Genomic DNA, 16,019 nt, shown 5'->3' with positions numbered 1-16,019 from the left:
AACCAGCAGAAGTTGTCGTGTCACAGAGAGGGCAGATAACGCCTTAAAGCCATGGGTTTTTCTATTGCCATGAGGGAGACATGGGCACAGATGACTTTGTCTTTAACCGGAAGGGCATTCAGATCCACTGAGCGATTTGGAGGTTGAAGCCCTTTGGTTGAAGAAAGCAATTATGTTCCTCACAGCTGGGGGGCAGCTTGTTTGAGTACGTCCCAGGTGTCCTTGGGTGATCCTGGGTGAGCACGATTGAAAAAGACCTTGTAATTGTGTTGCACAAGGCCCTCACTCACGTCTAAAGGCCAAACAACAAATGACACTCTTGAAGAGCAAATTACTTCAAGAATTTTCCCCGGAAATCTCCTTGACCTATTGCAATAGCGGCGCTTGCTGTTTTTAAGGTTAAAACAACAGCTGAGTTTGAAACTGTCTGGGAGGGAAGTTATTTTGTGTAAATGTTTTGGTTCTGCTATTCACATGATTCACAGCTCATGTCTTCACAGTCGGGGACAGCTTTCTGCAGACATTTAAGCAATCTAACATGGATCGGTGCCCCTCAACACTGGCTCTAACAAGGACTTTTTCACTTCTGGCTCCATTAAGGTGAGCACGACTCTCTCTAGATTAAACTTTGATAATCAAATCCAGGCTTTGTGAGTTTTAGTTACTGAAGCAATCAGATTATATTACAAAAGCATTCACACAAATTAAAATGGTATTCCATATTGAATTATTTTTTATGCTTTTAATTGTGAAGCCTTGAGGATTCATCAATAAATATATAAACAAAGTAAAAGCAAAATGATAAATAATGACTCATAATCAACTCCTCCTACACGCCAACCATTACTGACAACCATTCCTTCCTTCCAATCTACTGTCGGGCATATAAAAGTTCATATTACAGAGCAAATCGGACAGCCTAATTTGATTTTCCTCTAATATGGTGAATTTGATAAATAACCTAGAGAATGTGATCATCCCCATCATTTCCGAGCAGCTGTGGTAAATAAGTGTGATTGCTTTCTGTAATTGACCCTGTCGCTCCTTTGTTTGCAGAAGCCAAGTGTACAGGAAGTGCATTAATGGGCACTGCTGGACACATTTCTCAAACAATGCAGGAACAAGTGGGAGATATAGTATAAATTAATTGGAAAAAAACAACTGTAGTACCTTTTTAAAAAAAACAAATCACAGAAGAAGTAAGTGTTTAAAGAAAATGAAATATTCTTAATCAAGATTTGAATTTTGCCACAAAATAACTAAGAATATGGAGCATTAAAATTTCAAAAAAGATTCCAGAACTTCAACTAAAACCAAACAATGTTATCAAATTAATACAATAGTTGAGTACACTTGTTGCATGTCACTCATAATGAGCACTGCTCCCAAGTAAACCGTAAATTAAATCCAGCAAATCCAGTCAGGCATATTTTTTCACAGTTAAAACAGCATCCCAAACTGAAAATATGCAGGCATTACATTAAATGTAACTTAGAGGACAGCTTGTACTTACTGTTCATATGTGATGCAGCGACTGAGTTGAGCAATCTGGCTGTTGTCCTCACCACCAACAAAAGGGCTTTAAATAGTGTGGGGAGCAGGCAATTTCCTTGTGTGTCGCCTAATGCAAGCAAGATGCTGCCCCCTGTGACCAAATGATGCCTGTGATGTTTTCAAAGAGAGGCAAACAAGCCCATGTTCTAACAAGAGAGGCAATTTGACTGGCACCGATACCTTATTGTATTAGACACGACACTACTGTCCTCTCGAAATTAGCTTTAATAAACGTGACGGGATGATGAACACTAATGTGCTTGTGTTTCCTCTTTTACACAAAAATAGGTTTCCCATTTTCTGTTTACATTAAGACTTTTAAAAATTTGCTGGGCTGTCCCTATTGTTATTATTTGAAAGGATGGTCTGTGTTTACTTTTTCATGAAACCACAGAGGAAATAATACCCAGGTGCATGTGACATGCAGCATACTCCACCATCTTCTCTGCCAGTATATGGTGAAGAAAGCCATTTGTGCTCAGGCCGGATCTTCCGCCTCTCCTCTTAAACCAAGTGACTCCTGACATGGCAGGATGAAGATGACCTCTTAGACCTCATTGTTGATGGTGAGGATTAAGGAATATCGCTCAGGCAATCTTTATCAGGCAGGATTATCAGATAAGGTATATCATTAACTGAGGATTACACCAGCATTTCTACCAGAATTAATATCAAGGGAATAAGTCTCAGATGGTAGGTTTTCCTGTAACCACACAAATTGTGTGTTCTAGCTGCCATTCAAATATGTAAATATTAGTTTGTACCATGAAAGAGACTACAGATAGTAAGTCAATGTGTCAGAAACCCGCAGGAAGCAAGTGTGGAGAATCTATTTTGCCACTTTTTAAGCTCCAAGAAAAGTAATGTCTGCTTGTTGTTGTAGACTATCAAAGTGCCATAACTCCACACATGTGCCAGAGTGTGTTATTTTTTAAGTGTTATTTGTGGGACATATTTGACAGCAATGAAAATAAAATTTGTCCCAGAATTTTGGCCACAATGATCTCAGTTGGCCTGTTGCTACCTGTGCTACAAGTTCTTGCTAAAAGAGCCACCCACTTTGGTGTGCATTAATTTGAATGTCACCTGGAAGTCTATTCCTTTCTACGATAATTCCTGTATCTCCAACAAGTGTGCGAAACTCTCCCCCCCCCCCCCCCTCTCCTTCAAGTACACTGAAATGTTTTTAAATTTGCAGTGAAGAGAGACCACAGTGTATGCCAGGAAGTTGGATGAGTTCAGTAGCCGACAGGCAAACTATACCTCCTATCTAAACATTTCACAAATATGGTTACAAAAATGCCTGCCAGACAGAACAAACTCTTTGAAATGACCTCTCCCTTTGCATTCTGTTTCCCTAAAACTGGATGGGAAACAAATAAAAAAAAAAACTTTCCCATTGCTGTAGTAAAGAAGTGTATTTTTTTAAGGTCCCTACGGACAAAGTATAAGACTGAATTTTGGCCAAACATGGTGGATGAATTGCTGCCATTCAACATGGTGTGTGCACATCGCAATAGTGTTGTGTGTGGGCTGGATATGGGTAGAAAAGGTTTTGTGTGCACATTGTCAGAGTAGTTCCCATTTTACGTGTACTGCTGAGTTTTGAGCTTCTCTGACTTTTCCTTTAATGCCACCTTGTGGCATTTTCAAGTGAAATGTATCAACCTATAATGGATGTATTACTATAAGATTTGATCCAGTTATTTGTGTACCCTTTGAGAGTGAATGTTAACCACTGCTTATTGAGCACTATAGGATCCAAATGTATAACTTTTCTGAACTCTGCTTTATCACAACAATAAAAAGACATGTAAAACTAATGGCAGCATACAGTCCTCTGCTGTCTCCTTCGCTTATATGTGTGTTGGTATTGATAGCCACAGTGAAAGCAGCTGTAGTTCAAAAAGGGTTTTTCACCCTTACGGCGTTTCACCATCATTATTATCGACAAACTGTGGAAGGGGCATGTCTTCCATAATCAATTTGTGTTGCCTGGAGACTCCTTATCACATTAAACTTTTGACTTTTGTCAGTTGATGCATGGAATCTGTGTCTTTCAACCTTTACAAACTTTATACAACATATATATATTGCATGTATTTGGACAACAATTATCTTGACCTAAACTCTCAACTGAATCACTGAAACCACAGTTTGGAGTTTGTGGCTGCCATGTTATGGTTGGTAAACCAATAAATAATTACTAAAACATCTTTCTAATTTTATAAATGATATTTAAGGCCTTTTACTGCCAAACACGAATGCACAAACCAACATAATAAATGTCACCAGGCATATCGTGTCCACAATCAGAGTCCAAACCTGCCGCACATCTTTACACAGAACTAATATTTGCTCAGTTACTGTTCTTACAGGTTATTGTCCAAGCAATAATTGTGGGAAAAGTCATACATGAAGCATATGCAAGGTCAGTGTGACAAAGCGTTTAAAGTATTATCTCTGGTGATGAGCCGCATGAATTGCCGTTGCAAGGCTGCATTAGTTGAATAAACATTTGCCAGAGAAATATGGTTGTGTTTGTCCTGGAAATTTGCATTGGGTTGTAAGTTAGGCCACAAAGGAGTTGAAGGAGAGAATTAGGAAGGCCAGATGAAAATAAAGTGTGTATTTTGACTTAAATTGATTCAGGGACTCACCTCACTAATGTCCCTGTGTGTGTAATGGCTATGTAATGAAAATTTAATTTCAATGTCATGTCATTCAGAAGGAGGGCATGTGTAAGTAGCGGTGCTGTGACACCTACTACCTACCCACTACGAATAATCCACTTTTTATTTCCAATTCTAAACTTTTGCCCTTATTTACATTTTGTGTGTTTTGCAGCCAGGCTGTACTCGGGCAGCTTGTTTCAAATACTTGTGACACGTGGACAGGAACTACTGAGTCTTACGGTTGCAGGTTTACAAAGAGTAAAAAGTGCAGGTTAATGTGTTGCCATACAAAAGTGGCTGAGGACAGCACTATGCAGAGTGCATTAACGCAGAGCTGTCAGTCAGAAGTTCCCGACAGTGTAATGACCAGATCAGAAAACCCGATAATTCAACCAGACACAAGCTTAGTGGTAAAAGGTTTATTGGATCACAGGTGCTGGACAGGAGTTGAATGTAGCTGGAGTCCGGATAATCCTCCAATGGAGATGTGGATCCGTGATGGTCAGAGTCCGCTCCAGGGTACGGAGAACAGGTCCAGAGAAGACAGTCAGGGGTAATCCAAGATTGGGTATGATCCTGAGGATCCAGGGAGGTCTTCTGGAGGTAGAGGGTTATAATCCACAAAGGTGATTCAGGCAACGGTCGGAACAGGAAATCAGGAAGACAAAGTAGAGAGGTGAGGCTGGACATCTGCTGGCTGTGAGGCTTGCGATAATCTGGCAGGGAACTCTGGCAGGAAGGAGTTGATATAGGCGGAGTGCAGAGTGGGAGAGAGCAAACGTTAATCAGGCACAGGTGAATATCATGAAGGCAATTAGTGTCAGAGCAAGGAGCAGACCAGGAAATGAACAGCTTCCAGGCTGCAACATTACAGTACCCCCTCCTCAACGTCCGGCACCCGACGGACCACCAGGTTTATCAGGATGGAGGCGATGGAATTCCTTGATGACCGTCTTATCAATAATGTGTCTAGCAGGAACCCAGGTGCGCTCTTCAGGTCCATATCCCTCCCAGTCAACCAAGTACTGGGTGCCACGACCCCAACGTCTTGACCGAAGGATGCGATTGATGGTGTAGACCGGCCCCCCATCAAGGTTTCGGGTGGGAGGAGGGGGCCTGGAGGGGGGCGAGAGGCAGGAGGAAGCATATGGTTTGATGCAGGAGACGTGGAATGTGGGATGAATGCGTAGAGTGCGAGGAAGCTGTAGACGAACTGCCACTGGGTTAACCACCTTAGAGATAGGAAAGGGTCCGATAAAACGAGGAGCCAATTTTCTACTCTCCACCCTTAGAGGTAGATTCTTGGAAGAGAGCCAAACCTTCTGCCCAATAGTGTACTGGGGTGCGGGGATGCGGTGTCGGTCAGCACCTCTGCAGAAGACACTGACCGCTTTAAGAAGGGCTCTTCTGGCTCTTCTCCAGGTCCGCTGGCAGCGGAGAGCAGCGGCGTGGGCAGATGGGACCCTGGCTTCCTTCTCCTGGATGGAAAACACGGGTGGCTGGAATCCATAAACTGTGTAGAAAGGAGACAGACCAGTGGAGCAGGATGGAAGAGAGTTTAGAGCATGTTCAACCAAAGGTAAATTCTGTGACCAACTGGTAGCATCCTTTTCACAAAGCATCCTAAGCTTCACCTCAACCTCCTGGTTAGCACGTTCCGACTGACCGTCAGTTTGGGGATGAAAGCCAGATGAGAGGCTCACCTTGACCCCCAACAGACCACAGAACTCCTTCCAAAACTGAGACACAAATTGAGGGCCCCGGTCAGAAACAATGTCGGAAGGTAGTCCATGCAAACGGAAAACTTCTCGGACCAAGACTCCACCAAGCTCCTTGGCCGAGGGGAGTTTCTTGAGGGGAACCAGGTGAGTCATCTTGGAAAATCGGTCCACAATAGTGAGAATAACGGTATGGCCATTTGATGCAGGCAGTCCAGTTATGAAGTCCATGGCTATGTGAGACCAAGGTCGATGTGGAATGGGTAAAGGCCTGAGATGTCCGGCTGGCGGTCTGCGGGAAGACTTAGACTGAGAGCAGGTATGACAGGCAGCAACAAAGCCCTTAGTGTCAGAATATAACGTTGGCCACCAAAAGCGTCCCCGGATGACAGACAGGGTTTTACTTAGGCCAGGATGACAAAACAGACGAGAGTTATGACAGAAACAGAGTACCTCAGTTCGGAGATGATTAGGGACAAACAGGCGATCTGGTGGGCAAGTGACTGGGACCGGGTGCAGTCGATGAGAGCTCTTGATAGACTCCTCCAACCCCACCCGAGAGACTGCCAGTCGAACGGAATCAGGTAAAATAAATTCTCCACTCTCACTAGCTTGTTCCTTAGCTGATGGCTCCAGTATTCTGGACAGAGCGTCAGGTTTGATGTTCTTCGTTCCAGGTCTGTAAGAAAGAGTGAAATTGAAACGGCTAAAAAATAATGCCCACCTGGCCTGGCGAGGGTTGAGTCGCTTAGCAGAATTGATGTACTCGAGATTCTTGTGATCGGTCCAAACTAAAAATGGTGTCTCAGCTCCCTCCAGCCAATGGCGCCATTCCTCCAAAGCCAGTTTGACCGCCAGCAGTTCTCGATCTCCCACATCATAATTTTGTTCTGATGAAGATAGACTTCTAGAGAAAAAGGCACAAGGGTGAACCTTATCATCATTGCTGCGTTGACTTAGAACAGCCCCTACACCCACACTGGAAGCATCCACTTCAACAATGAATTGCCTAGCGGCATCTGGGCTACGGAGAACAGGCGCAGAGGTGAACAGATCCTTCAACTTGGTGAAGGCAACATCTGCCCGTTCATTCCACAGGAATCTGGTCTTAGACGAGGTTAGGGCATGTAGAGGGGCTGCAACTTGACTGAAATTGCGAATGAAACGCCTGTAAAAGTTGGCGAACCCCAAAAACCTCTGTAGTTGTTTCCGGGTTTGTGGAATGGGCCAGTCCTTAACTGCAGACAGTTTACAGGGATCCATAGTAATTCTATTAGGAGAAATGACAAAACCAAGGAAGGAAGTAGTGGACTGATGAAATTCGCACTTCTCCGCTTTGATGAACAGGTTGTTTTGGAGAAGGCGAAGCATGACAGATCTAACATGTTGTCTATGAGTCTCTAGGTCTTTGGAAAAAATCAATATGTCATCTAGATAGACAAAGACATACTGTCCGACCACATCTCTGAGGACATCATTGACCAAAGCTTGAAAGATCGCTGGAGCATTCGTAAGGCCAAAAGGCATCACCAAATATTCATAGTGACCAGTTGGGGTATTGAAGGCAGTTTTCCATTCATCCCCCTCCCTTATCCTCACTAAGTGGTATGCATTTCTCAGATCTAATTTGGTAAACATCTTAGCTCCTTGAATGAGATCAAAGGCGGTGTTCATGAGTGGGAGAGGGTATCTGTTTTTCACTGTTATGTCATTTAGTCCCCTATAGTCAATGCAGGGGCGCAAGGAACCGTCTTTCTTGCCAACAAAGAAAAAGCTGGCTCCTGCAGGGGAAGACGAGGGGCGAATAATGCCAGCCTTGAGACCATCACTGATGTACTTTTGCATAGCAGTTCTCTCATTAGCTGACAACGGGTATATGCGGTTCTTAGGAGGAGAGGTCCCAGGAAGAAGATCTATGCCACAATCATACGGTCGATGAGGTGGTAAGGAGGTGGCCTTATGTTTGTTGAATACCTCCCTCAGATCATGGTATTCGATGGGGACCTTAGAAATGTCTGGGTATTTCTCTTCGATTTCCGACACACTGGTGGGAATGGGAGCATTGCGCAAACAGGACATCAAGCAATTCTGAGACCAGCCCCTGATTTCTCCTTTGACCCAATCCACATGGGGGTTGTGCTGCTTAAGCCAGGATGCCCCCAAGATAACTGGCAAGTCGGGCGACTTGATCAACATAAACTTGATTATTTCATGGTGATTACCTCCCATAGTCATATGAATGGGTTCAGTCTCATGGGTAACCTGATGAACTACATGACCATCTATGGCTAGTACCTTCTGAGTCTTTTGAGTTGGAGAGTTTTGTATCCCTAAAGACTTGGCGAGGTCTAAGTCAAGAAACTCAGCATCTGCTCCAGAATCAATAAAAACAGGAAAACTATGAACACGGCCATTTATCTTGAATTCGGCAGGAATAGAAAGGAGTGGGAGGGTCTTGGCGAGAGAATGACTCAGTAGGAACCTCCCACCACCTACTGAGTTTGTCCTTTTAAAGAACAGCGGTTAATGGTATGCTTATTGGAACCGCAGTAGAAGCATAACTTCAGTCTCCTGCGACGTTCCATCTCCTGTGGCGAAAGTTTGGTACGCCCAATCTGCATGGGTTCTTCTGTTTCCTGTGTAGGCATGGTAACCAAGTTGTGTACCTCAGGGGGTGCAGAGGACGAAGGAAATAGTTCCCCAGAAGGAAGGCCTCTGAAGGTGCCAGTCTCTCTTCTCCGTTCCTGCAGCCTTAGATCCATCCTAGTAGCCAGGTCCTCCAGGTCTTTCAGCGTCTCCGGAGTACTATGAGTAGTGAGCTGGTCCTTGATCTGCTCAGACAGCCCTCGGTAAAACACATCGATTAGTGCATCTTCATTCCACTTACTTCCTGCTGCCAGAGTGTGAAATTCAATAATATAATCAGTGACTCTTCGTCTGCCCTGTTTAATTGATAGCAGACCTCTGGCAGCTTCTCGGTCAGGTAATACTGGGCTAAAAACTCGTGCCAGTTCTTTAGCAAAGTTCTTATAAGAATAACAAATCCCTGAGTCTCTTTGCCATTCAGCCGTTCCCCATAACTTAGCGTGGTCAGAAAGCAAGGAAATAACATACGCTACCTTGGATCTCTCGGTAGGGAAGGAAGACGGCTGCAGCTCAAAATGGATCTCACACTGTGTTAGGAAGGCTCTGCACTGTGAGGGTTCGCCTTTAAAAACTTCAGGTGGTGTGAGACGAGGTTCATGAAGTGGTGATGATCTATACTGCACAGCTGGTTGAATGGAAGGTGCGGGTGGAGCTGGAGGAGGGTTAGTAGGGAGAGAAGGATTACGCAACAAAACCATCATGTCAGAAACAGTCTTCTCTAATTTGGAAATGGATCGCTCAACTCCAGTGCACCACTCTTGTGCTGGTGACGGGTTCATCATGGCCAGATTATACTGTAATGACCAGATCAGAAAACCCGATAATTCAACCAGACACAAGCTTAGTGGTAAAAGGTTTATTGGATCACAGGTGCTGGACAGGAGTTGAATGTAGCTGGAGTCCGGATAATCCTCCAATGGAGATGTGGATCCGTGATGGTCAGAGTCCGCTCCAGGGTACGGAGAACAGGTCCAGAGAAGACAGTCAGGGGTAATCCAAGATTGGGTATGATCCTGAGGATCCAGGGAGGTCTTCTGGAGGTAGAGGGTTATAATCCACAAAGGTGATTCAGGCAACGGTCGGAACAGGAAATCAGGAAGACAAAGTAGAGAGGTGAGGCTGGACATCTGCTGGCTGTGAGGCTTGCGATAATCTGGCAGGGAACTCTGGCAGGAAGGAGTTGATATAGGCGGAGTGCAGAGTGGGAGAGAGCAAACGTTAATCAGGCACAGGTGAATATCATGAAGGCAATTAGTGTCAGAGCAAGGAGCAGACCAGGAAATGAACAGCTTCCAGGCTGCAACATTACAGACAGACTACGTGTTGCTAGCGCGTGTGTGTGTGCGGTCCCAGTAACATGTGCCACATGGTGTTCCATCACATTTAAGATGAGGTTGTGGGGTGGGGAGCATTTGGCCTGCTGCCAGACTGCCTTTTCACATTTTATCTGTCCCCTGTTAAAAACCTACTCAGCATATTTGAATTTTTATATGTAGAACCACTGAATTATGGTGAAAAAAAGGAAGTCATCCATTTTTCAACAGGGGCAAATCTTGTAGAATGGTTACTGTCTGCTCTTTGGAGTGATTTTCCTGCCAGCCGTGATCGAGAGCCTTTCAGACAATGCACACAGCTCTGAAAGAGGGATGCACATTTCAATATAGATATGTTTGCAAAGGGAATCTCTTTAGTCATACTGGGGATTAGATTCTTCTTAAGCATATAATTAAGAGCTCAAGGGCTTGCTTTACAGGTTTAACTGGGATGTAGAAATATGAAGGGGCGATTTTACAGTTTCCTTGTTTGGAAGGAAGACATATAGGATGCTCTTGCACTCAGTTGTCATCCCATATAGATACTTTTTGCTTTAATAACATAAGCCCTGCAATCAATCCTTCCTTCATGATGGCTTTTGACTCTTGAAACTGTTTATGAAAAGTGCCAAATCAACTGTAAGATTGTGTAAAAAGATATATTACTATTTCATTACACTGTGTCATTCGTTTCTTGTTTCCACCCTTTTTGAGTCACTGAGGGTAGGGTTGTATAAAGTAAAGCAGTTCAATAGTTCTCGAAACTATGACCTCCATAATAACAGTACAGATGAATTAATAAAAAATGATACACCCCAGCAGTGTTGCTGTTACAGCATATCTGCATTAGTTTTAAGTGTATTCATGTGACGGCCTCTTATGTGTGCACATCTCTGTATGTGTGTGTCATTTAAAGGTGACTGCCATTTGAAGTTTGACTCAAAGAGAGAGGGGGGGGTCCTTTAGATCAACTTTTGCATATATTCAATATGTGTAATCTTTTTTTAAAACAAATCAATTGTTTTAAAATGTAGCCAACCATTTTTTTTTTCAAATATACAGTTTGTTGAGGCAGGGGAGTCAAAACTATAACATCCATTGCAAGGCGTAATAATGTTCAATGTAATTATGTACATTTTCCATCGTACATTGTCAGTGACTCACAAAAAAATTTCAATAAAACTGAGATGCTTGCTTGTTTTAACGACCATTTTACTGCATCTAATTGCTTGTGTGAGTCTCTCAGTGTTGCTCATAAGGACTCTTTGCTCAGATGATCTGTGTGTGAGTCACCCTTTTAGTTTTAGTCCAGTCATAGCCTCAGAAGAGGCTCGCAATGACGTTTTTGCTCAAACTACTCTGAAGTTTTGGTTTCTTAAGAGATTCCTGTTTTAAGTTTTCATGTTGAATTTAGTTGCTTTTTAATTCATGTACATGTATATATTATTTTGTGTACTCTGTAAGTGTGTAGGTATTGTTGTTCTGTTCCTGTTCTGTCAGGATCTGGGTTTTTGGTTATATTTTTGGTCTTGGTTATTGTTATTTTTATTCGTTACTCTTAGTGTTTTCTGTATTTGGATTCAGTCTTTGTTTCACCTTAGTTCTATTTATCAGTATTCTGTTATGTTTTATTTCTCCTTGTATATTCCTTGTTAGTGTGCTCTCTCTCGCCCCTTGTGCCATCTCTCTCTCACCCTCCTCAGTCTGTTTCCTGCTCTCTTCACTCTCACCTGCAACCCGTTACTAATTAGCCACCAGTTCCTACTCCAGCAATCACCTCCCCAGTATTTATATCTTTCTAGTTCTACCACTCCTCGCCGGATCCTTGTCTATACCTTGGTCTTGTCTTGTCCCCTGATCTGTAATCCTAGTCTGCGTTCCTCGCCTCTATGGTCACACTCCTTTCCCTGGTCCCTGGTTTTTCCCCGTCAGTCCCCTCAAGTATTTAAGTCTGTTTTGTTATTTTCTTAGTTTCATGTTCAGTTTAGTTTTTCTTTACTCCAGCTTTGCTGCGCCTTTTGTTTATCTTGGAAAATAAATCCTCTAACGTCACTTTTTGTCTCCCGTCCATGTCTGCACCTGGGTCCTCCCTTAACACACCATGACACGGAGTTGCTGTCTATCTTGGCCAGAATACTCTTGGGAAAAGAGATTTTAGATCTCAAGAGTTACTACTTCCTGGTTAAATAAAAGATAAACAAATAGGATGAAACAGGTGCTTTGTGTTGAAAGCATATCATAAATAGTTAGTTTCTATGTCACAGGCCACAAAAAACTGCTGTAGATTTTCAGATTTTCTTTTTTTCTTTTTTGTTCTTGTCGTCTCTCCGCTCTTTTTCATCTCTCCAAAGCCCCAGTAGGTCTGAGTTAAGCTCAGGTGAGCACAGCTGCATTGTCTTGAGACTGACGTGAGTATTATGACTGCTGGAGCCCCCCGAGGTCTAAATCCTTGATCCCGGAGCCTGCGATTATCTGTGTGGATTCGCACTGCTCAAATTGGAAAAACAATCATGAGCTACACAGACTGCCGCTGCTGCTTCTCAGAGACAGTATCATTTCTATTCAATCCTAGTCAGACCATCTGTTCAAGTTATGAGGCCATGCCCTCACACACATGGGAATTCAATTTTATTTTAATTAAAATTGCTGATATTTATCGTGATTATTTATTACTAGTATACTATAATGACACTGAACTAAGAGACAATGATAATATACATATCTGCCATTTTATCAATCATGTATTTGTCGTAGGTTGTATTCATATATAGCTAAAGACATATCCCTGTCCTAAATCACACACATCCATGATAACAAATCAGGGCTAAAGGGGCCAGACATGCTATCAGGGCCAGACATGGAGAAGCTGCATTCAGCTTCTATGCTCCACATGTCTGGAACAAACTCACAGAAAGCCTCAGATCAGCTGAAACGCTCGGTGTATTTAAATCCAGGTTGAAGACACACCTATTTTCAGCTGCGTTTGAATAAAGCTCCAAACTTAATCACATTTTAACTACTGATTTTATATTGTTCTTATTTCTTTCTTTTTGTTTACAATTTAAATCATGCTTTTTATTTCTACTGTTTTAATGTCTCTGTAAAGCACTTTGAATCGCCTTGTAGTTGAATTGTGCTATACAAATAAACTTTCCTTGCCTAAAGAAGAGAAAGATGTGTCTTGCAGCTGTTTTTCTGCTCCATCCACTGATGCACCTGAAGGACCACTTCTCCCGAATCGACTTCTAATCCGCTTTGATAGAGGTCTTCCATCTGTTAATGCTGTGTCTTGTGCAGATGGCTGAAACACTTCATTCCCACTTCAGTGACCTGAAGGACTCTCATCCGTTGAGTCACAATATCAGTGCGGGAATACTGAGCTTCAATTCTGAAACAAGCACCATCACAAGCAAACTCTATTTATTGTAGCTGACCAAAACTTACACTAGCTGTTCTTATATTTGACGCAACAACCAATGCTGTAGATGCACTTTAGTTGTTCTACTTTAATATTATGAGCATGTTCAGACATTTGAGTCCCATTGTGTAATTGTTTTTAATGCAAAATAAATCTTTAATTCTTTACAATAAGAAAATGACAACTACATAATTTGATCAAATGTCAGGTCGTATTGAAACCATACTTTCATTCCAAAAGTTGTTAGGCTGTTTAAAATGTAAATGACAAACGAATTTGATCATTTGCAAAGCTCAGAAACCAATATTGTATTCTTAATGGAACATAGAAACCATATCGAGATGATTTGCTGTTTCATCAAAATATTAGCTTATCTTGAATCTGACGGCAGTAATGTGACTCAAAAAAGTTGGGACAGAGGCAACAAAGGTCTGGAAAAGTAAGAGATATTGAAAAGAAAATAATGGAGGAACATATTGCAACTTATTAGGTGAACTGGTAAAAGGTCAATAACATGACTGGAAATAAAGAAATTAAATTAGAAAAGAAGATGGGCAGTGGTTCAGCAATCTGCAACAAGCTGTGTCTGCAAATTGTGAAACAATTTCGGAATAATGTTCTTGAAAATATTGCATAGTTGAATATTCCATCAACTACAGTATTTGATATAATCAAAAGATTCTGAGATTACGGAGACATTTCTGTGTGCAAACAGAGTGTGCAGAGAGGCAAAGTTAAAAAAATTTCTGTGTACAGATTAATCAAAATTTGAAATTCTCTTTAGAAATGATGGACTGAATCCGAAATAAAGAAGAGAGGGACCATCCAACAAAAAAAAAGCTGCATCCCTGATTGTTTTAGGTTTGCATTAGTGCTTATGGAACTGGGAGGTTGATGAAAGGCATAGATAGGTTTTAGAGCAAAATATGCGCAAATCTAGATGTCTTTTTCAGAGAGGGTCTTGCATATATTTTAAACCACATACAGGATTTATTACAATAGTGTGGTTTCTAAGTAGAAGAGTCCGGGTGTTGCACTGACCTGCCTGCATGAAACAAAAAATATGACAAAGAAGACCCAAAAAATAGTTGAGCAGCTACACTCATGTGTAAGACACGAATGGGACAACATTCCCTTCCCAATGGTCCATCAGCTGGCTTCCCCACTTCCCAGATGTTTAAGTAACAGTTTTAACAGTTGTTAAAAGGTATGACTAGAATTTACTAGATCGATCTCAAATAGGAAAACTTAAACTTAAATATCTATGTCTATGTCTATGTCTATGTATATGTGTGTGTGTGTGTGTGTGTGTGTATGTGTGTACATACCGTACGTAATTATAGCTCAGAAGATTTTCAAGGCTTCCCAGTACCCAGTAACAAAAAATAATTTGCATGCAGTTAGTCTGACCAAGAGACAGTGTGGATCAATTTATTACATCCTCTAGTAGGAGTTCATAGTACAAAAAATAGCTTCAGATATTCTGGAAAGCTTTGTAGGACTATACCTGCAGGATGAAAAGTTTTCAGTGCTTCTCTGCTTGGATACTACAAAAGCTGGGTGTGGATCGGTAAGCCGATCATGAGTCAGGGTTAGTTCCACTTGCTTGACCAGGACAAAGCTTGTTAACCCTAACAATTACGCTTCAATGAACTCAGCTACAAACAGAGCCGACCACCAGAGCAATGCGTCACCAGGGACGGAAGCGGTTTACAGCAACTACATTGTGTGATCACTTATTATTTGCCTTTGCACACAGCAAGGAATTAGCAGCTTCCCAAAATCAACGAAAACAAATAATTTTGGATTTTCTCTTTTAAGCTTCATGTTGTAAGTGTGTGCACAAGAATTTGGTTGATGGTAATGGGTCAGTGTGAAGTACAGGAAGAGACCGAGGAGGAGATTAGGTTTGAAGGCTCAGCGAATAGTTTCGAATAGAGAAAAGGACAACCAAGGGATAGAGCTGAGAGTCAGCCCACCCCTTCAGGATGCCCTGTTTGCTCTCCCTTAGTTTGTGATTGAAGACGTGAGAGCTTGTGGACTGACAGGGATTGTGTGTAATGAACTGTCTCCACACCACTGCAACTATATTTTTGAAGGTCAATAGATGGATCAAAACAGCTAGATACTCTCTGAATTGTGATAATGAATGCTTGGCTTCACTGTCTCCCTTTACTAAAGCGCTCTCAACTGGGAAATGAGTTTGGACAGTCGTACTTGGCGCTTCACACTTCAGAATAACAAGGGTCACAGATACTTTTAGCAGACTCTGATGAAAAAAATAATTATTCATAAAAATGTCTTTTTAGATTTTTTTTAAAACAAGAGTAACTGCAAGCATATGTGCCAGTGGGAAATGTAATTTCCCCCACATGTCAGAGCATACATGAGTACGAGTCAGACCAGCTGTCAAAATGAGCCACAACATTCAGCTAATGAGCATGACACCACCTTGTGGAGACAAAACAGATTTCTAACAGGAAAACAAAGCTGAGAGGAAAACTCTCTCTATATTCACAAGCAATACATGTGCTTAGACAGGAAGGCTGTTCAATTTTTAATTGGAGAAGAAGTGCTTATCTGAAAAATGTGCTAATATGCCTGAGGAGCGCAGAGTCCTGAAAACTGTGGGACCCCTCACTAATCTTGTTGGGGTTTTTTTTTTTGGGGGGGGGGTTCTTGCCTTCTGGATATA

Source organism: Odontesthes bonariensis, chromosome 20, assembly GCF_027942865.1.
Source record: "Odontesthes bonariensis isolate fOdoBon6 chromosome 20, fOdoBon6.hap1, whole genome shotgun sequence".
NCBI lineage: Eukaryota > Metazoa > Chordata > Actinopteri > Atheriniformes > Atherinopsidae > Odontesthes > Odontesthes bonariensis.
Note: the sequence above shows the minus strand (reverse complement) of the source record.